This window comes from Pleurodeles waltl, chromosome 9, assembly GCF_031143425.1.
Source record: "Pleurodeles waltl isolate 20211129_DDA chromosome 9, aPleWal1.hap1.20221129, whole genome shotgun sequence".
Lineage (NCBI taxonomy): Eukaryota > Metazoa > Chordata > Amphibia > Caudata > Salamandridae > Pleurodeles > Pleurodeles waltl.
Genome location: NC_090448.1, coordinates 786718753 through 786741090, shown reverse-complemented (window position 1 = coordinate 786741090; position 22338 = coordinate 786718753).

The window sequence follows — 22338 nt, the reverse complement described above, 5'->3', positions numbered from 1 at the left end:
AGGAGGGACACTCTACTGGCTCTAGATGAGAGTGACAAGGAGAGGGGTTGCCTCCAGGTAGAGATCCTGGTTGTAGAGTAAAGAGACACCCCAGAAGAGTGTGGGTTAAGTGTCAGGGACAGTCAGGTGCTGTCTCACCAGTCTCAGGAGGGTGATGTGGGGTACTTTTTCCAGGCTGAATCACGGGATGGTTGGGTGAAGGGTAGTTTGGTTAACTCATGTGAGGGGCTGTGTGATGTGATTGCTGGAGTGCATATGTCCAGTCCTTGTTTTCCATAGCTACGCCAACACCAGGTGGAGTGTTAGTTCTCTGACCACAGGGACCTTATTCTGGAGGCAGACCTCTGGGTGAGTACCAGGGAGTCTGAAGAAGCATTTGGAGGTGCTCCTGAAGGGAGTGGTCTGGGTATTTCCCAGCCAGTTGAGGTGGGAAAGGATTGCAGTATCCCGGATAGGTCCCAGTGTAGTGGGATAGGTGAGGGATCCCATGTCCAGTCTCAGAGGAGAGGGGATGTGGGTGAGATGAGTCCCTGAATGCCCGAGATCCAGTCCCACGTCCGGAAGGATTCCATGAGTGAACACCAGGAGGGGAATCTAGCCTGTACTTTGGGGCCATCTGCTGAGGGAGACCCCATAGTGCCAGGAGAACTTGGGGGGAGGGGTGGCTGTAGCCAGCTCCCCCAGTCAGTTCTGGTGTCTGGCAGTACCACACCTAGTGAGGGGGTGCATAAGTCCCGACAGAGGGGTGAGAGGGGGTTGCGGGCCCCAGTGGAGAACCAGGAGGGTCAGGGGTAAGCTCTTAAGTCAGAGCCCCCAGGAATGACCTTAGTGATACTATTTCTGGGCTAGGGGGATCCAGGCTCTGACAGATGGGCAAAGGTCAGAGGACCAGCACCAGCCAGACTCTTGTGTAGCCCTTAGGGAAGGTGTTTTCCTTGTGGGGGGTAGGTGTGCTCCCCAGGAAGTCCTGGCTTGCCAGGCAATGGTCCAGCCTGAGGGTGGTGACTCTGGGTTGGATGGTCAGGTTCAGGGGGTAAGCTCTGACCTGATGGAAGGTAGGTGTGCTCCTCAGGAAGTCCTGGATTACCAGGCAATGGTCCAGTCTGAGGGTACAGACCTTAGGCTGGTGGGTCAGGTGCAGGTGGTAATCCCTGGTTTGCCCAATCACCACCTCTGGTATGACTTCTGGGGGTATTTACATGGTGAGGGGGTGCAGAGCCCTGGGAGTTGGGGCAGGGAAGGGAGAACTCACCCCTGACCCCAGTTAAATCCAAGGGTACAGACCCTGGGTTGAAGGGCCAGGTTCAGGGGGTCCCCCTGACCTGGAGGGAGGGGCTACTGCTAACAGTCCCCCTACCACGTTGAATTCTGGGAGGGTCACTCCTAGTGGGGGGGTGCAGGACCCCAGAAGGAAGGGTAGGGGGAGGGAAGCCTCACCCCTGATCCTGGTCCAACCTGAGGGTTCTAACCCCAGGTTGGAAGACCAGTTGCAGGTTAACATCCCTGCACTGGTGGGAGAATTGTGTAGGACTGATTCCTTAAGCACCCTGACAACTCTGGACTCTGGGGGTACCGCTCCAAGGCGGACGGTACAGAGCCCTAGAGGGGAAGACCAGTGTCAGGTGGTCATCCCTGACCTGGTGGAAGGGAGAGTGGTCAAAGGGTGCCCGGAACCTGGGGCTACTGCCCCCCACTCTCCACAGTCACAGTGGCTGGAGAGCCTTGAAAGGCCTGGGGCCTGTCTCTCATCTCTGACAGCTGTCATTGGCCACTGTGGCTTTCTGTCCTCGTGGACAGAGGTGCCCCTGTGAGGGTCAGAAGTCACACTCGGGGGTAGAGTGGGCCATACCACTGTGTAGGTCATGGTGGTACTGTCTGCCCCCTGGGATACATCTGTGAGCAAAGTAAGATTAGGTGCTGATTAGATGATATCTGCAGATGAGGAGAAGGGTTCCCCATGGGTTAGCTTAGTGGGCCCTCAGAGTATGGGCCGAGGGATCCAACTGAAGTCAGGAAGGAGTAGAACTGGAACATGTCCCTGCTGTTGTGGGTCTGGGTCCCTGTTCTATCACCCCAATCAGGGAAGTCCATCAAGGTATTGAGTGATCTCCCCTGGCTTTAGGCTGGTGGGGGTTGTGTTGGAAATGGCCCTTTTTGCAGGGCCATCCCTAAAAGTTTTTCTTCCTTCCTCCTATTTTTTTCTGACCTGTTTTTGTTGACTTTATGCTCTGGGCACTTTACCACTGCTAACCAGTGCTAAAATACATATGCTGTCTGTGTAGATTGTATTGGTAATTGGCTTATCAATGGTTGGCATATTTGATTTACTAGTAAGTCCCTAGTAAAGGGCACTAGAGGTGCCCAGGGCCTGTAAATCAAATGCTACTAGTGGTCTTGCAGCACTGATTGTGCCACCCACATGAGTAGCCCTGTAAACATATCTCAGACCTGCCACTGCAGTGTCTGTGTGTGCAGTTTTGAACTGGCAATTTGACTTGGTAGGCCTAAACCTTCTCTTCTCATACATGTAAGGCATCCCTAAGGTAGGCCCTAGGTAGCCCTATGGGCAGGGTGCAGTGTATGTTAAAAGCGGGACATGTCCTGATATGTGTTACATGACCTAACAGTGAAATACTGCTAAATTCAGTCTTCACTGTTGCAAGGTCTATCTCTCTCATAACATGGGGGCTGCCATTAAATAACCTTAAAGTGCAGATTCCCTTTGAGAACAGATAGAAATATGGAGTTAGGGGTCGCTGAACTCACAATTCAAAAATACATCTTGTAGTGAAGTTGGTTTTTAGATTGTTAGTTTGAAAATGCCACTTTTAGAAAGTATGCCTTTTCTTGCTTAAACCATTCTGTGACTCTGCCTGTTTCTGGATTGATTATCTGGGTCAGTTTGACAGTTGGGTTGTTTGTGAATCCCCTCTAGACAGTGAGGCAAAGGGAGCTGGGGTGTAGCCTCCATATCCTGATGAGCCATCTGTGCTAGAGTGGAGGGAGGAGTGGTCACTTACCCCTGAATGGGCTGTGCCTACCCTCTCACAATGCAGTCTCCAACCCCCTGGTGTGTGTCTGGGGCCTGGCCTGGGCAAGCCAATATCTTGTGAAAAACAGAGCCTTTTTTTTAAAGTATATCTACTTCAAAGGCAGAAAGGGGTTTAAGTATTGGACCCAAAACCCCTGAAAATCAGATCAAATCTGGAACCTCTGCCAAGGAGAAGAGCTGAAGAGCTGAGGAAGAGTGCTGCTCCTGCCTCTGACTGTGCTTTGCTGGGCTATCCTGCTGTTGCTGCTTCTGCCTGTAAAAGAGGACAAAGACTGGACTTTGTGGTATATTCCTGCTTGTGAGGAATCACCAAGGGCTTGAACTGAGCTTGCCTCCTGTTTTGAAGTCTCAGGGCCATCAAAGACTTCCTCTGCTAACATCTAGACTCTCTGCTGAGACTCCTGTCCTGCCAAGTGGTGTCCTATCCAGTCCCTGGGCCCTTGAAAGATGATGTTGGCAGACAAGAGCTATAAATCCACGCACAGAATGTCGTTTGGGGAAATTTTGAACACACCATCAGCAACGCGGCTGATAAACAACGCGCCACCAGCCTCACAGCTAAAATCGACGCACCACCTGCATTGTGGCTGGGAGATAGATGCGTCGCGGCTGGAGGAACGACACGCAACCCGCTTGCGGCTGCTGATAACGACGCAAACCCCATGCAGCACGGTTTTCTAACACCGTGCAGCAGGATTTTCCACGCATCGTCCCTGGGCATCACAGTAAACCCAAATCTGCACGGTTCTGATGTGCCCCGTCTGGAAATCAAAGCATTGCTCTCTTGGAAGGGAATAAAACGACGCATCGTTGACCTGCCTGGAGAAGAAACGACACATGGCCTCTGTTGCGAGGAAAGAATAGACACATCACTGACTTTTTCGACAAATGCTCACCTATGCGGCTTTACTTTTTACACTAACCAGGTACTTTGTGTAACAACAATGTTCTCACTGTTTTCTATGGAGTGAGACTCTTATTCTTTTGAAAATTCATATTTTAAATTGTGTATGTTGGATTTTTGTTGTTTTGGTCTTGTTTAATTTAGATAAACATTGCCTATTGTTCTAAACTGGTGTGGTGTCCAATTTGTAGTATTTTCACTGTATTACTGTGTGTGTTGCTACAAATACTTCACACATTGCTTCTGAGTTAAGCCTGCTTGCTCCTGCCAAGCTACTAAAGGGGATTAACCAGGTGTGTTTCTCCTTTGGCCTGACTGGAGTGAGGGTCCTTGCTTGGACAAGGGGTAACCTGACTGCCAACTAAAGACCCCATTTCTAACACATATACTTTCTCTACTAATAACCAAATTAATTTATTATCCCTATGGAACACATCAAATTACATTTAACCCACTGCAGGCATCCCACTTGGCATTCACTTGCTTTTTATACATCGATTTTATTTATCTGATTTGAAAATAACAACTGTTGTTTCTATGAAGCAAACCGAGTTTCCTTCCTAGCAGCTTCCTTTCACAGACTACTTCATGGTCATACCAAAGCACACCTAGAATTACTCACCTGCTCCTAAATCCTTCCGTTTCACACGTAGTGGACGTCATTCCGAGGTTATTGAATATAGTAATAATCAGCAATACTCAGTTCATCAAAATCAAAAAGAGCAAATAAACATCCTGCGCAGTTCAATTTCTGTAAGGGCAAAAATATTTTACTTAACGTGGGCTTCGTGTTTCCAAATGTTCATGGTATTCTCGATAATATTTAAGGATGAATAATCTTTATGTGTACCTTTATGTCCCCAAACAATCCCCTTTTAAACAACCTTTGCAATGCATTCCGGCCACTCTCCCCCAAGCGATTGTTTGAGGTTAATGGTCAATTTCCACCGTTTGGACGCTACAATAATCTGAAAAATATTTATATTAAAATGCCCAAATTAGGAAATATTTAGGAATTTACAATTCTTTTGAAAAAGGTTTGTACATGCTTCTGCGGTATCCAAAGAGAGATCTCCCATAGATAGGGTATAAATTGATTTCCTGCAGAAAATGTAGGCCCTTCTTACCCAGCTGAGTACTTCTCTGTAAAGCAAATCTAGCAAGTGGTGTATGTGCCGCCGCGACTTTGTCATGCAACATTTCTCCACGAATACCTCAATTAAAGATTTTGACATTGACACAGCCCACCATTAACAGATTAACCTGATATTTTTCCAAGAGTTTTTCAATGCCCAAAAATCTCAATTGCTGCTAAGTCTTTAGAATTTTTACATGTGGGTAAGTAAGAACATTTAAGCTGAGGAATACCAAAAGTAAGTCAAACTGCAGGACAGTTGGTTTAATAATCTAGTGATAGCTTGCAAGCAACCCACCTAGGAGATTACAGTCACCAAGAAGGATGTTGCGCATGAAGCTGGTTGAGGCTGCCTTAAGAAGGCCATGCATCTTGGCATTAAAGTCTGCGTTGATGCTGGGTTGACAATAGAAAAGGTGGGGCACGACAGTCTGAGTCTACAATAGAGGAACGTGGAAGGAGAGGAGCTTAAATTAGTCATGGCTGAAGTATGCAATGATTGTTTAGGGTTCCATGATACATGCTGCCGTTTCAGCGTTTGCTCTGAGAGGATTGTGGGAGGGTAAAGTGGATGTTGGTTGGGTGTGTATGGATGGTGTGCAGGGTTGTAACATTTGCATATGTGTAATATGGTTGAGAGTGTATGTAGAAATGGAAAGGATGCACACAGTGCTACTGATGAGAGCAGCAGTCGTACTCTGTGATAAGTAGTGCAAGATGCAAGGGATCTTGCAGTTAGTCCAACTCCAGTCTCTAACAAGTCCAAAGCAGTGAAACTCTTGTGTTTGCCCTTCATTTACTTGGAAGCCTGGTAGAAGAGACCGTAAGGACTAGGGGCAGATGCACAAAGCATTTTTGAGCTCGCAAACTGCCCGATTTGCAGAATGTGGCTGTTTGCGACTACAAAAATGCCTTTTTACAGATTTGCAACTTGGATTGGTGATTCGTATTCGGAAGCGGAGTGTTTAATACTGAATCATAATGCTATTTATTAATGTTTTGCAACCAAAATGCTGTCGCAAAACAACAATATTTTACTGACACTTCAGTGGAGGTTGTAACCCATTCACAAACAGAAAAGGGTCTCAAAGAAAGCTAAATGCTTACTTTTCATTTAAAAAGGCATCACATTTTCCTTTAAGGCAAACAGGACGCATTAAAAAAAATTACTTTATTTAAAAGCAATCATAGACCTGGTGGTCTGCTGACCAAAGCATGCCACCAACCTTGTGATGGCTATCATTCCTAATAGGTCGCAAGCAGCAACCTACTTCATTAATATAAATGACCTAGGTCGATTTGCAACCCGCTAGGATTCGCTAATTTATTTTTTTAAAAAGTTTCATACATCAGGAATAGCTGTTTCCTAATTGCGATTCATATAAAATTGCAATTCAAAAGTCGCTATCTCCAATGTTGTAGGTGTAGATGGGAAACTTACCTTGTTAGATTAGAGTGATGGGGCGCTTTGTCCTAAAGCCTGGATAGACTGGTGGAGCCGCAGCTTTCTTCGTTGATGACAATGTTCCTTGCTTTTGATTGGCTCGAGGGCGGGCAAATGTTCTGTGTTGCGATTTTGATTAGGTGGGAAAATGTAATTTTCCATTCTTGTAGTTGGCGCAAGAGTGAGTGTCAGGTCCCTTGAGGTGTCCTAGCATTAACTGTGGCAGATGATTGGAAGTGTGATAAGTGGATTGAGTTTGAGTGTCAGCCCGGCCCCGGGATAGTGTGCTATGCCTCTTTATATATTCCACATCACATTCCTCATCACAAAAAAAAAACACTCCGAAAAAGTAAATGAGTGTATGCCTTAACGAAGAGGCTAAACAAATCCTGGAGCTGGTGTAGAAGTTACCCGTTCCTTCCTCGTATTTGTACTTGTTTCAAAGAACCATTTCCCACAGAAGCGCTCCAAGCAGGAAATGGTGGTACAGAAGAATATTTGTAGTTGAGTTTGTTACCAAATGGTGTTATATGGAGATGTGACTAGTGATACACAGCCAGAGACAGTACAAAAAGAAATGACATGCAATAGCCTTATAAAGGAGGGCCCCATTCTTTATTCTTCGAAGTGAAGAAAGTCGAGCAAATTGCCAGGGCCACAAGCAATTACCGCCAAGAAAGCCCAAAAATCATTTGGCATGAATCTGATTCTTCCCAGCGTTCTGGCTCTTCTCTAGTGCATACGCAAAATCTCCCGAAATGAAATCTCAGGGAAAAATGATGCCTGTAATCCCTGTCTATCTGAGGTGAGGATCAGATCACCCAGCCTAACAGGAATCTGCAGATCATACATCAAGCCCCGGTCGTGCAGCTCTCGGTGTATACAAGGCCAGACTGAGATCCTCTGCAGGTAACTTATTGAAATGTGCCGCAGGCCTGCCTGGTCCATCATCGAGACTGCCAATGTCGCCTTGTTATTAAGGATTGATTAATTGGCCCAAGCTCTAAAAGTCTCTGGATTGACAGCGTTGCGAAGTAAATTGATTAAATAGTGTACAGAAATTGCACCCAGAGGGGACCCAGCTGGAAAAAGCAGCCACTGCCAGTTGGGACCGCAGGAGTGTACAGGAGAGGAGATAGGGGTGAGGAAAGAGCTCGAGAGTGCAGAGGAAAGGAGAAATATAAAGAAGGTTTGCGCAAGGGGTTTAGAGAAAGGAAGAAAGAAAGAAAGAAAGAAAGAGAGAAAGAGTGAGAGAAAGAATGAAAGAAAGAAAGAAAGAAAGAAAGAAAGAAAGAAAGAAAGAAAGAAAGAAAGAAAGAAAGAAAGAAAAGTAGGGGCAGAAGAAGAAAGGAGAGGAAGGAAGCAAAAGAGGTCAAAGAATGAAGAACAAAAGAGAAGGCGAGAAGACAGTAAGGAAAGAAATACGTACATGGTCAAAGGAGAGTAAGAAAGGGATAAAAGATGAGGGCAGAGAGAAAAGGACATAAAAAAGGAGAGAGAGAGAGAGTGTGTACAGACAATTAAAGATGAAGGTGTAACACTCAGACACAGTAGCAATGGGTCTCTTCCTCATGAATAACTCCTCTCTAGCCTGAGAGTTTGATTTAGACCATGGTGGGTGGTCTTCAGTCCATTAGGGTGAAAGAGGTCACCTCATCCACCACTCCAGCCAAACTACTGCCCATCAAATTACAAAATCACCATTAGTCCTGTAGTGATCTCTGTTTCTTCGGAGGAGCCGCCACCATGGCGGCACCTCTGAGGACCTCGAAAAGATTTGTGTGTGGATGTCCTCTTTTAGGTGGCAGCACACCAAACCTTTTTGTTTTCGACTAGTAAACAACCAAAGTTCAAGTCTGTTTATGAAAAACAAAAAACTAATGGCCCCACACCCTGCGAGTTTCCTACCAGAGTGTGCTTGTTTATTATTGGTTTTTTTTGTTAGTCACTGCCAGGTTTTACCTGAGAGTGACGGATATAAAATAAGGAATTCAGTCTGTATGTTCCAACCAGAGTGGGAAGCCTCATGGCCTTACTCTGATGGCCTCTACTCTGTCAGACCACTGGAGTAAGTTTTCTGACGATGGAGCCAGTGGGGGAACCACCATTGGAAAATTCAAATTTAGCAATAATGATTCAGACTCAGATTAGATGCGCAAAGAGTTGATCACAGTGGTAATCGAAGCAGTGACTTTTTCTTTTTTTTTGCACCTATATCCTAGGAGGCACCTACATAGTTTGTGCACCAACAGCTTCTCAGAAGCAGTTCTGTCCCCATCATCTAACAAGCAGCAGTATGTAAAATAGTTAAGCATTCGGCATACATGTTCTTATTGGGAAGCTATGTACAAGTGTTTTTAATAATTAAAAAAACTCAGAGTATGAAAGTACAAAATTTGTGGTGTTAAATTCATTAAAAGAGGCACAATCCGGGCTAAAAATAAGAAATTAAGGGGCTCATTTAGAGTCGCAACAGCGATGTAGTACTCTCTGCTAAAATGAAGGTCCGCCTTCAGACAGGTGGACCTGTAAGTGACAGAGAGTAGTCCGTCTGCATTGCTGACATGCTCCTTTTATGGCTGACAGAGGTTTGGCCATTCACCCACCTGCCCAATTGGCCACTCGAATGGCCAGTTTTCACTCTCCATTTTGGCATTAAAAATGGAATATATGATGGAACAACGAATGCTGGAACCACGCATGCCTGAACAACGCAGTCGGAACAACGACCGCGTTGTTACCACGAATGCCTTTACCACACATGCCTTAACAACGATTTTTCATTGTAAAGGCATGCCAAGTAAAGCCATGTGTGGAACGGCATGCATGGTTCCAGCTTGAGACCCCCCACCTGCCCTAAAGCCCAGAAGTGCCCCAATCTTAATACTAAAACTACCCCGACCCCACCCCCCACTCCTAATACTAAATCTACCCGGACCCCCCACCCCTGCCCCTAAAACTAAAACTACCCCGACCCCCACCCACCCCTAAAAACTAAAACAACCCAGACCCCCTCCCCGTAATAGTAAAACAACCCTGACCCCCCATCCCTAAAAACAAACCTACCCCGACCCTCCACCCCGCCCCTAAATACAAAACTACCCGACCAACCTCCTCCGCCCCTAATACCAAAACTACCCGACCACCCGCCCCATATACTAAAATTTCCGGACCCCCACACTGCCCCTAAAACTACAACTACCCGACACCCCACCCTGCCCCTAAAACTACCCCGACCCCCACCCCTGCCCCTAAACATAAGCCTACCCCATCCCCCCACCCATACCCCTAAAAACCAGAAGTACCCCATCCCCCACCCCACCCCTAAAACTAAAAATACCCCATCCCCCCACCCCGACCCTTAAAAAACAGAACTATCCCCACCACTAAAAACTACCCCCCAACCCTACCCCAGCCCCACTTACTTGACCGCGTCCTCTCCCGATGCTGACTTCATTTATCTCTGCCTTAAACACGCATGTGTGTTGTTCAGCACATACGTGGTTAAGGCTCAGAAAAACAAAGTCATTGTTCGCGCAAGCGTGGTTATGCTTGCGTTGTTCACGACTTCGTTGTTCCCGAGTCTTGGTTCTGGATGTTTCCCTTTAAATTGTACTGCTAAGTGGCAATAAAAACGTGAAAACTCCTGTGGTGTGGGGGTCATTCGTTTTTGTTTTAAAAAACAAAAACAACTAAATCTTGCTTTAAGTGTTTGTATTTGACAAAAGCAAACAAATGTTAAAAGTTTGACAGATGGTAAAGCCCTTTTGACAATACCATCCGTCAAACTTTAATACTTTGACAATTGACATTGCCAGTGTTTAGAGTTGTCTACAGGCAGTGGCGGCTCCTTCACTATGGCGATGGAGCATCGCCCCCCGGCTAAGGCAGGAGCTAAAAAATAAAATAATATGTCATTATTGTTTTATTTTTCAGCTCCTGGCTTAGCCAGCAGCATGTTAAGGGAGGGGTGGGGCTGGGCCACCGGAGGGGGGAGAGGGGAGTGGTAGTGGAGTCTCTACAATTCTAAGTGTGCATGTGTGTTTGTCCAACCGCCTCAGGCCGGCCAAACACACATGCGCACTTAGGTTTCTCCAACACAACCGGGCTGTAGAACCTGCACAGGTTCCAGTGCTCTCTCTGAGTGGCAGAACAAGCCCCTTAGACCAATCCTGGCACAGCTCTCATGCTAAGTTTGATATTGCACTTGGCCATCTCTGCACTTTTCCCACACCCCTGTATGATCCGTATGGCATCATCCACTGTGGCGTATACCAACCTTGTATCTTCTGGTGCAATGAAATCATTCACCAACGCCCTTTCAGGCCACAAAAAATGGTGTATCAGCCTAAAATCCCCTCTGCTCTTTTTTTAGAACCCCTCCCAAAGGTGAGATCATCAAATCCTTCATGGGCCACTCGTAAAAGGGGCCCACAATCCTGCCTTCTGCCACACCCTTGTGCAATTTTGCGGCCACCACTTCTGGCATGGCCTTAGGTGACTGTAAATTATCCGCCCATCTTCTTCTCCGTTGACCCTGATAACCCACCTGAAAACCTTCTCCGAAGCCCCAATCCAATTTGAGCGCGGTGTCCGTATCTGGGTACACGTGCAACCAATACAGTAACTTCTCTAACCTAATTGGAGTAGACGCCCTTTGGCTCAGTAGTGCCTTGACCCCCCTATGCCCCTGGCTGCTCTCCACTGCTCGGCAGGACTGGCGAGTGAGAAACATTGCTTAACCTGATGTTTGCCCCCACATTTGGAACACTCATGTCTAAATTTACAAGGTTGTCTGGAGCAGAACCCCTTGGTGAAATTCCAACATGCTCCTGTGGTAGATACCTGCGCCCTCTGAGGCACACCTGCCCTTCCCTGAGGGAGACGCTGCTGAAAAGGATTATATACTACCTGGAGACCACTAGCTGTGTGGGTTGATGCCCCAGAATGCAAATATCCCATCCACTACATCCATAACTCAGAATCCACATCCCGCCACGGCTTCTCAGGGTTAATGCTAAACCTGGCCCTAAACTCCTCATCATAATTCAGCCATGCAAAGCCCCCAAAGTGCAGTTGGACTTTCTGAATAATGTCCATGTACTTAAACATTGCAATGGTCTAGGTATTTCTCACAGTATGTAATGGTGTAAATCAAAAAGGCCGAAGTCCAGTTGTCCATAGTTATTGGAACCCGGGGCTTTTCCACTCCTCTTACTTAGAACCTTCCTTAGCCTGAATATCCCTGTGTAATAATTTGAAGACGTCCACATATTCATGCCTCCATATCCTCGCCTTTGTCTTGTCTGCTACATGTGACCCTAAAGGCATTGCGAGTCCCATGTAAGTGAGTCTCTTCTTGTGCCCCACCCCTCCTTTGTCCTCATGCCCCTTCTCCCCGTCTACCCCTGTATCTCCATTTCCTCTTTGCGCCGGCGGCACCTTGTCTTCCCCCTTATCTGTCCCGCCTGCAACTACCGCACCTGCATCAGGCTGTAATTGTATCGAACCCTCACCCACCCCCACAGATTTGTATTGGGCCATGCCCACCTTTCCTCTCTTCACATCCCATGGCGCCCACCAATCTCCTTTACCTTGAAACCCATGAGCCGTCGTTCCAGCTTCCGGCAATGCCGTGCGCCTGCCTTCATCCTTGCGGGAGACCATGAGTCCAGGTGCCACAGCCGTAGAAGCCTGCAAAACAAAAGCAGAAGAGGGGGTTTCGCTGCTCCTGTGCCTCTGCCCTTTCCCTTGTACCCCACTCACCTCCTTTTCGTGAATCTCTCCCTCTTCCCAGTAATCCAGCTCATCCTCATAGTCCAGTTCAAGCACCACTTCTTCATCCACACCCATTCCTTCTTCTGCTCCAGTTACATCCCCCATGCAGTATTCATCACCCATCCTGCGTTCCCATGGTGTGGAGAAGGCTGCCGAAGACCCCTTTAACGCTTCCGACCAACATCCTGGGGCCGTGGTGTGCCCCATTGGCTTCACCACCTTTCTGCCAGCCTCAGATGCTGGCATTGACTCTCCTCGCCGCGCCTGGCCGTATCTGCCAGGCATTGCCGTCACGATGCCAGTCCCACCAGCTGCACCAGCCTCCTGCGCTGTCCCCTGCTCCTCCTGCAGAATCCACACCCAACTACCCTTCTCTGACCTGTGCCCATCATCTTGACCCCCCAACACCTACTGACTTCCTCTTCGCCTTCTTGGTCCTTCCCTCTACCTCTCCCCTCTCCTTGCACAGTTTTGCCCTACGGAGCTCTGTCTCTGCTGCCATTTTCCTTTGCTCCTGAATTCTTGCCTCTATATCCACTGCCGACCAGTCAGTGGACATGTGATGTCTGGCTCCCCCCACTTCCTGCACTTGTCCGCCCTCGTCTAACTGTTCTCCAACCCTCTTTTCACCTGTCACTCCGCCAGTGCTGGCTAATGCACCCCCAGAGCTTCCTGCTGCAGCAATGCCTGCTTTCGCCCTTCTTTTGGAGCCCCCAAACCCCTGAGCTGTGCCCGCTCCAGTGCCTCTAGCTGTGGCCCCAGCCAACGTAAGGTCTAATGGCTGCTCTGATCCTGCTGACACCACTAAATCCTACAATGCCTGCTGAGCAGGCCCCATCCCTGTCACCCCCAGCCCCAAAGGGCCAGCTGGGTCTTCCTGTGGCTCCTCTCCCCCCCAGGTCCTCCCTCCATTGCTCTAATTCTTCAAGTGGCTCCCCTTGTGGCCCTTCTGCCATAACAACAGGGGGGGTGGACGCACTGTGCCCCCGCCCCCTTTGCGCTTTTTCTTACTGCCCTTCACTGGGGAGCAGCAAGCAGCGGTCACCGCCACCACCCCCGTGCTGCCGCGCACGCGACATACCCACCCATGCCAGGCCTGAGTAAGTCGCCGCGGCCCACTTCAACCAGCACGCGAAGCGCGGCCCTTATGGCATTGATGTCATGGCATGCGGCCATGGCGAACGTCGCTCTGCTTTGCGGGTGCCGCGTGTGAAATGGTAACGCGCACCCGCCCAAAGCTGCCTGTCTTTCCGCTTCATGTATGCCGAAGTGGATTACCAAAGGCAATCGAAATACCTTGCTTTCCTACAAGTGCCCGCTACTCCTTTCACTACTGCTGCCCTCCATCCGCTTCGCGTATGCTGAAGCGGAATACAGAAAATTAAAGTGAGCGCTACCTCATTAAAGTTTTGCCTTACTCTAACCCCTTGGATCAGCCAACCTCTGCGCAGCGTGACTTGCTGGCGCCGAAGAGGTCGATCCTCCCGTCCCCACCCCCCTTTGTACCCTCCCAAGCACCCTCCCATGCCTAACTCCCCAGCCTGTCCTGTCCTCGGCCATCTACTTCCAGGCCTGAGAGCTCCAGTAAAAAGACTGGACTGCTTCCAGCTCTTCACGGGGCCCTATAGTTGACGAGGCCACAGCCCATTTTTTAGCCAGACATTATCGGTCGTGGGCGGTCTAAAGCAATATGAGAACTCCATGGCCTGCCTTAACATGCCTCAATGAGCTGTAGTTGTCTGGCAGGCTCGGTCATGACAGCGCCTGCCTCTCACGTACGCCATCTTTATTTGGAGGTCAGACTAGTGCAATTAACATGTACTGAACTGTTTTAAAGCAATTTTAATAAAAAGTGGCTAGGAAACCAGGCAATTTGAACTTACCTTCTGTGGATGGAAGCTCTCGTCAATCCAATGCATGACCTAGGCCCAGAGCAGAGCTAGCAACTAACAACGAGAGACAGCCTCCTGCCATCTCTGCACTGCCTCAGTCACATGTGCACACAGACTGCAACCAGTGCAGAGGCCCTGCTTAAACACACCACGTGCCTCAAAGCCAGTCCAGATGCTGCTCATGTTGTTACAGCAGCGCCTGGATTGGCTAGGGCAAGCAACCTCAACGCGCATTACTGAGATAGGGGCTGCAGCTTTCAGTCACCCCCAGCTCACTAATGGGCAGGTAGACAGACTATGGGAGGCCTTCAGTGAGAATGTCTGGCTGGATGGAGAAAGGCAGGCTGACATGCGCACTTCAGCCCAGGTGCCTCTAACGAGTGTCTGTCAATAATGTAAGCAAGCCTCACCTCCCTCAGGCCTGCACTGGCTTAGGACCCGCTTCAAATATTCGACGGCCTGCAGTGAAGACAGATTGTAAACAGTACACATTTATAAATGGTACTTTGCTCACATTAATAGGGGTTTGGGCGTCATAATATATGTGGGGCAACGCCCCAATGCCCTAATGGAGGCACCACCCCTGCACAACGATTACACTCTTCCTACACACACACACACACACCTCTTGCATGCACTTGTTACCATTTGTCCCTTTAGGAAGATGTGGGTCACAGACCCTATACAGGTAGCAAGGAATAGAAACTAGATATGGAATAAAGTGTGAGGTGGCTACAGATCTCATCTGGAAAAACTCCTTCTGGGCAGGTCACCGCACTCACCTCAACAGCTATCACACTCTTACTGCTTTCTTGTGGGAGAACCTATCACGTATATATTTGAGCAGTTATCTTCTTCCACAAAAAATGAGTTACTGTAGCACATGGCCAACACCGTGATGCCTTCTCCATGTTCAAATAACTAAGCTATATGAAGCTATACAGTTGCAGTCACTTGCTCACCTGTGGCTAAGTCATTTCCACCTTCTCTTAGGGTCACCATGCAAGTGAGGACACTGTTCCCTTGACCATTCTCAACACTCCTTATACATTTGCAAAGAGAATACACACAAAAGTGGATAGAATACAGATATAGATTGCTTCTCAAGCATAATGATTCTCTGAAGATACATCAAAATATTTCCAAATTGTCCATGCAAGTCTGCATTGCACCACCCCAAGTTTGGAGGCAACTAAGCTGAAATGTACTGGACCCTGCGAAGGATCCCCAGCTGAAATCTTTGCTAGTACTTTCACTTGGCCCTTCTTGCTCCCAGAGCTGGATTCAAGAGAGAAAATATACACCTACAATGCAGTGGACCACATGAGTTTCATTCACAGAGACCATAGCAATATTAGAGGACTGTGAAAAGGACTGTAAAAAAGTAGGTGGGGAAGATATGTCTGCCACTGCCACTCACACTTCTCAGCAAATGTCATAGGTGTGTTTGAGAGTTCATATCAGAGGACTGTGACAGCTTAGATGTGGAAGATAAGTATGCCACTGCCTCTCACATTTGTCAGAAAATGTCATAGACATGTTTTTAGAGGGTATGTCAGAGGATTGTGAGAGTAGATGGGGAAGATAAGTCCATCGCTGTCTTTCACACTGTTCACTAAATGACACAGGTATGTTTTGAGAGGCCTCTTAAACCTTTTTCACAGTCAATTTGTTTCAGATGATAATTAGTGATTGGGCTGTGATTCAGTCGACAGATGTGGCAAAGGATATTATGCATCACTGTGTTTATAAACTGAGGTCCTGGGTCTGAGATGACCTCTTCAGTGACCAATTTCTTTAAAACCTTGGATACTGATTTTTTAGTGACTGTTCTAATAGCTATAGCTTCATGGTAGCAGATGACATAGTCCATAACCTTCAATATGAACCACGTGCCAGTACTGCCAGAGGGCTGTGGGCCCACATTATTAATATCACCCCTAACATTATGTCCATATAATTAGAAGCGGGATTTAGGGTGACCCTTGGTTTCTCTTCACCTTGCTTAGCCGGTTCTTAAGCATGTCACATTCAGCATTATGTGTCCAGGCCTGCATGATCATGGATCTCACAGCACTGTTTATATTAAAATGTTATGAGGCAAGCCCATAGCCCAGGCAACCTGGGCTACTAAAATGCAAAACAATAACAGTGATTCTCACAGGGGAGGACATGATCCTAAGTCTCATAGGCTAAGCATAATCATCCAATTTACTTTGATGAAGTCTAAAAGTACTTTTAATGAAGCATATCAAATAACATAGCACATGATCCAAAAACGACACAGTGAATATGAATAGTGACAATGGTAAAAAAAATGTGTGTGTAGGTGCTGTACAAACAAGTTACAACACATCTGATTATATACAACGTGTATATGAACTAGGGAGTTATGGAGTACAGATTTTTCAACATAACTCAGAATGGGGTTACTGTGTGAGTATCCTGATAGATTATAATCTACATCCCAGCAACTAATCCATCAACCCAACAGCTAGCATTTTTCAACCTCTCAAGAGATCCCTCCACCATGGAAATAAACATTGCACTCCTTGCTTTCCTAGATATCCTCAACAGCACAGAGCACATGCTAGCGCAGTGTATTAATAAAAATTATTAATGAGGGTTCATGTATTCTGAATAAAGGATTTGTGTAGAAATATAATAACATAGAAAAATGATGCACACATTTGAAAATGTGATTACGAAGAGTGGCCGCCAATGTTCACAAAGTGAACTTATTAATATCCTAACACTGTGAAAAGTTTAATAAATGTTTTACTAAAGTAGTAATATGTCATGTTAAGGGTTATGCATTATGCTTTAATTTTATTAATTATAAGCCTTAACTTAGTGAGTGTCTTGGCCTACTTGCCAGGCCTCATGTCAAAGCTGTATTTCTTAACGTTTAAAAAATGGCTGTCCTAGAGAGTTAAACTGTGATTTTTCTATTGTATTGTTTAAATGTGCTCATAACGGAAGCTTTCTCATGAGAACCGACTGCTAGGAGATGCTGTTCTTGTTAATGTAACATTTTGTGTGTAATATGTGTGAGACTCGCTTTCTTAGGAGAAGAACAATAGAGATACTGACTGGAGTGGAAGCTACAACAATAATGTTACCTGACAAGCCGGATGATGAGGACATCGTAGGACAACCAATCAATGACATGTGAATGGAGTAATGGTAGAATTAATAGATTTGGAGTTTTAGTTTTATTGGACAAAGTGTGAACATGTGATTAACTGACCAATAGGGTTTTGGGAAGTAGTTTTGCTAGTTTTGATTTAACAGAACTGCATGGGAAAGGGATAGCTCATTCTTGCCCAATTTGCATCTTGATAGGAGACGTGCCTAACTTTAATGCTTAAAGACTTTGCATTTTCTGAATTTTAATGCTGAATCCTGATTGCCTTGCTGATCAACTGATGTCCTGAGGACGAAGACTGACTCTGCTTGCTGATCCACATTGAGTACAGGTATTATGAATTAGACCGTTGACTATCACGTGTATTTGCTTTTCCTTTTTAGGTGCCAAATGCACTGTTTTGATAGAGCCGTAGTTAGATGTTTTTCCAAATTTATATTACTAAATTGTTTTGCATGAAGCCCAACATGCTGATGCTAATCTGATGTTAGTTAAGGATCCTCACTAATGAAATTATTCTAATAGGGAATAATGCTTGATTAATTTCTCTGCTGAATTTGAATTTATATAATCACTTTGACACAGTTGACTTTGCTATTAATTTGCACCATAACCTTAGAATGTGTTGTAGTTCAAGCTTTGATTAGATTATGTTTTTTCTGCCGCTTTGGACTGCCAGTATTGTTTCTGTATGTGTTACATTTGATTTTGAGATTGATCTACATGACCTTAGCATTGTTAATATAGGGAAATAAATGTTCTAGCATTTATTAAAAGGGTGTGGTTATTCATGACTGAAATGTCATGGTGCGTGACACTTACTGACTCCATTAATTATTAATGTTATTGATTGTTGATGATTATTGATATTGCGTATTGGTTATTAATTATCGATCTGCATGTACTGGAGCTATGCTAAGAACATCTTAATTGCGAGTCAAAAGGTTCATCGACCTATTCGCGTCCCCTTGTAAGTTTACTTATTGAGGTCAGACGCGCTAACACACATTAAGGAGTGAACCCACACCCTGGGCTGCACTTTTGGGCTAATCATCAACTCAATGTTGTACCTTGACTGCCACCCATCAAATATTTGCAGACCGTCTCACTGCACCTTTCTATATCCGCAACACACCAGTTACAAACCACAGCAATCTAAACCTAAAACCACTCAAGCATTAGTTTCACTCATCAAAAAACTTCTATGTCAACACACTAAGGCATGCTATGCAGCCCATAAACAATGATAGTTCACTCCTGTTTTAACTTGGTGAGTCACTGAAACTCTGCATTGACATCCACGCTTTAGTGAAACAATGATCCACAAAACTTAAACCCTTCATTTGTTGGTAGACAGCAACAACAGATTCTTCATCTGAAAACAAGAAATTATATGGCATACAATTCCAGGGCAGTCTGACAAAATTAATCTCTCTTTCCCCACAAAATCCTCATCGCTGCAGCCAACCCATCTGTTGTACATTCACCATCACAACAGCTTCCATTAAAGTAAAGCCCCCTTTCAAATTTAACACATTGTTTCACCACCATATCAGCCCCACTGAACATGGACGTATTGTTTGTACAAATAATTTTAAAAAATAGACATACCGCCGCCCGCCTCGCGGGAACCGCCATATGGCCGCTCCGCGGTCGAAAGACCGCGGAGGCCATTCAGGCTTTCCCGCTGGGCTGGCGGGCGACCGCCAGAAGGCCGCCCGCCAGCCCAGCGGGAAACCCCTCCCCACGAGGAAGCCGGCTCCGAATGGAGCCGGCGGAGTGGGTATGTGCGACGGGTGCAGTGGCACCCGTCGCGTATTTCAGTGTCTGCATAGCAGACACTGAAATACATAGTGGGGCCCTCTTACGGGGGCTCCTGCAGTGCCCATGCCATTGGCATGGGCACTGCAGGGGCCCCCAGGGGCCCCGCGGCACCCCCTACCGCCATCCTGTTCCTGGCGGGAGACCCGCCAGGAACAGGATGGCGGTAGGGGGTGTCAGAATCCCCATGGCGGCGGAGCGCGCTCCGCCGCCATGGAGGATTCACACGGGCAGCGGAAAACCGGCGGGAGACCGCCGGTTTTCCGCATCTGACCACGGCCGAACCGCCGCGGTCAGAATGCCCTGCGGGGCACCGCCGGCCTGTCGGCGGTGCTCCCGCCGACCCTGGCCCCGGCGGTCTCTGACCGCCGGGGTCAGAATGACCCCATTGACAGCACTGAAGTATCCCTTTGCCACCAATGCCACTACACTACATACTCAGATTGTCCATTATTAATATGATTTTCAGTTGCAGACGGCCAAGACTTACTCCTAGTTCAAAAGACAAACACTTCTTAAAATGGTGTTCCTCTCATTTCTCACAATAGAAACCGTCACTTCACTTCTTAATGTAATTAATGCCTCTATCATACGAGACATTCCCGAACTCATTCAAATTAAGAGGGTTCCTTCATGTACAAGAGAAAGTCAAAAAGGCGCAGCCAATCTAACCAATTACTTACCCACCTCCTGATCATTGGATAGAAAGTGGATGAGGCAATAACCGTGCATTTGAAAGAACAAAACAATCTGTCTTCTCCATAATCATTAACCTGGCATCAAAACAAAACTGCTATCAACCACAACTTGACTGACACCTTCCTTTGTAACAGACAAAACCAGCCCCGCATTCACATCCCACCTCATCTCCCAGCAGCCCTTGTCCATCATTTCCTCCTCCTCGTCCTGTCCACGATTGGGACTCAACAAGACAACATTTTGATGTGTTTTGCTTACTTCCCTGATGAGCAGAACACAGCTAGTTGGCCATCACCTGATTCCACTGGTTACTAGTGACTATCAGAGTCCAACAAGAAACATTCTCTATCAGTTATCTTCCACCTGTAAAAGCCTTCGAAGTTCTTGCGAAGCTTGGAATGAAGATTCGCTGTTATGAAAACATCACTCAACTTAACCAAAAAATACCCACAATAAAGTAGGCACATAAAGCCAATGGACTGCCTAAAACACTGCCTCTCAATCATTCAGGCATGGGTGTTAAGCTGAACCCAAGCCAATCAAAATCAGCACCACTACAAAAGCTTGGACCCAGTGCTAGTTCTCCTATTAAGAAAGCTTGCTGATTCGATTTGCACCAAAAATCATAATTCAGAAGCATAATCGCTCTCATTCACCGTCGACCTCCCCTCTAGAAACTCTATGTTTCCAATAAAACATAGCTTGCTGTCAACTCTCACACCTGTGCAGGATCACATCTCTCTTAAGTGTGCTTTACTACTGCTGTTGAAGCAGTGGCCTTCTACTCCCTGTAGTATGAGTTGCCGTGCTTGATTGTAATTATGATCCCCACTGACACTATTAGAAATTTCATTACCCTGCTGCACGTCTCATGAAGTAAATGTAGACATTCTGCACATCTCATCTAAGGAATGAAGAAGTAAGATGAGATCTTCATTGTCTCCCGCTTCAGGCCAAAATTATCTTTTTAATTTGTTGCATCACATTCAAAACGGTGATAATCAGTGCCACGCCATACCTGGTGGAAAAATTAAACAGCTCTGGGGTCCACAGCCGCCATGAAACAAGACATTGTCTGTCTCCTGCCATCAAGCTTTCTGTTACTGTGCATACAGAATATGGAACACTACGACTGCGCTTCGGTCTTGTCCCACTGTTCCAGGACTTCTGGAAAGAGATGAAGACACGCTTCTTTATGAAGCCCTTCATCCCAACTTCATAGAGAGCCTCCAATCTCCAACTGCTCACCTTATCCCAATACAAATACCCACTATCTCCAAACGTCCTTCTCTGAATTACACGCCCTTGAAATGTCTGACACATCTCTTTTGATGTACAGAGCTCTGTTACCCCACATGCCATCATCTATATCGGTATATATCTACCAATATATATATATATATATATAAATATATATATGCATGCATGCACACATCTATAAGTAAGTACATACTGACCTACAGAGGATTCATCAACTGCAGTTTAGGTGGAGAGCTGGGGATGTGGGAAAAGGAGAGGCAGGGGCAATCACCCTCTCCTCGCTCTGGAGAAACAAATAGAAAAATGCTAAAACTGCCATGTTCGGTAATATTTACAACCTTCGCATCCCATTAATGACGCTCCTTCATGCGCTTCATTTCTGGTGTGAAATCCCACAAGGCGTGATCGTGCGGCTGGCAATGAGTGTGTCTCTCTCGTTACTGAAGGTCTGATTGCCTCCTCTGGCAGGCCTCCTTATCACCCCGAACGCTTTCTCTGAGGCCACAACTCCATGGGAAAAATGCCAGCTGATCAACTGCAAATCGTTTCTCCTTTAATATTTTTTTACATATATTATATTCTAAATATATATTATATATATTTGACATATGCACAGCTACTGAAACACTATGGTGAAAATTCCAGTTGGCTATAGATAATCATGTCCTTCCTTGCTCTGACAAACTAACTGCATCACTGATTGGAGTGAAGTGGGTGCTCAGATTACATATCACTGGATTTACCCGTCAAGATGTGTCGGGTACAGTTGCATAGGTGGATGGTCATTAAATTTCACTGTGACAGAGCCATGCATTGACAAAAGGGCGCAAATTCACAACAGTTCGTCTGCACGAGGGCATACAAACAAATCATCCTCTCAAAGGTAAACAAGGATAGCGAAGTATGTAAGTAGGGAAAAAATGGGGCAATTACTTAGTAGGAATTTGTAGTTAAGAGGCATGTCGTCGGATCTTTCCTGAAAGTCAGGAGCATGTGTTAGTCGAAATGGACAGGGAGATTCGTCTAAATGTTACTTGCCTTAGAATTCTTTTTGTTTTTTGCTTTTCCTTTTCTTACCATGGGGCTTTGCACTTTCGTCAGAGGTGTGCTGTCTGTGGTGCCATCTAACGGAAGAGGGAGAGAGTCAAACGGAGTAATCCGACTTATTGATGTGGATGACCTTGCACATATCACAATGATTTGAA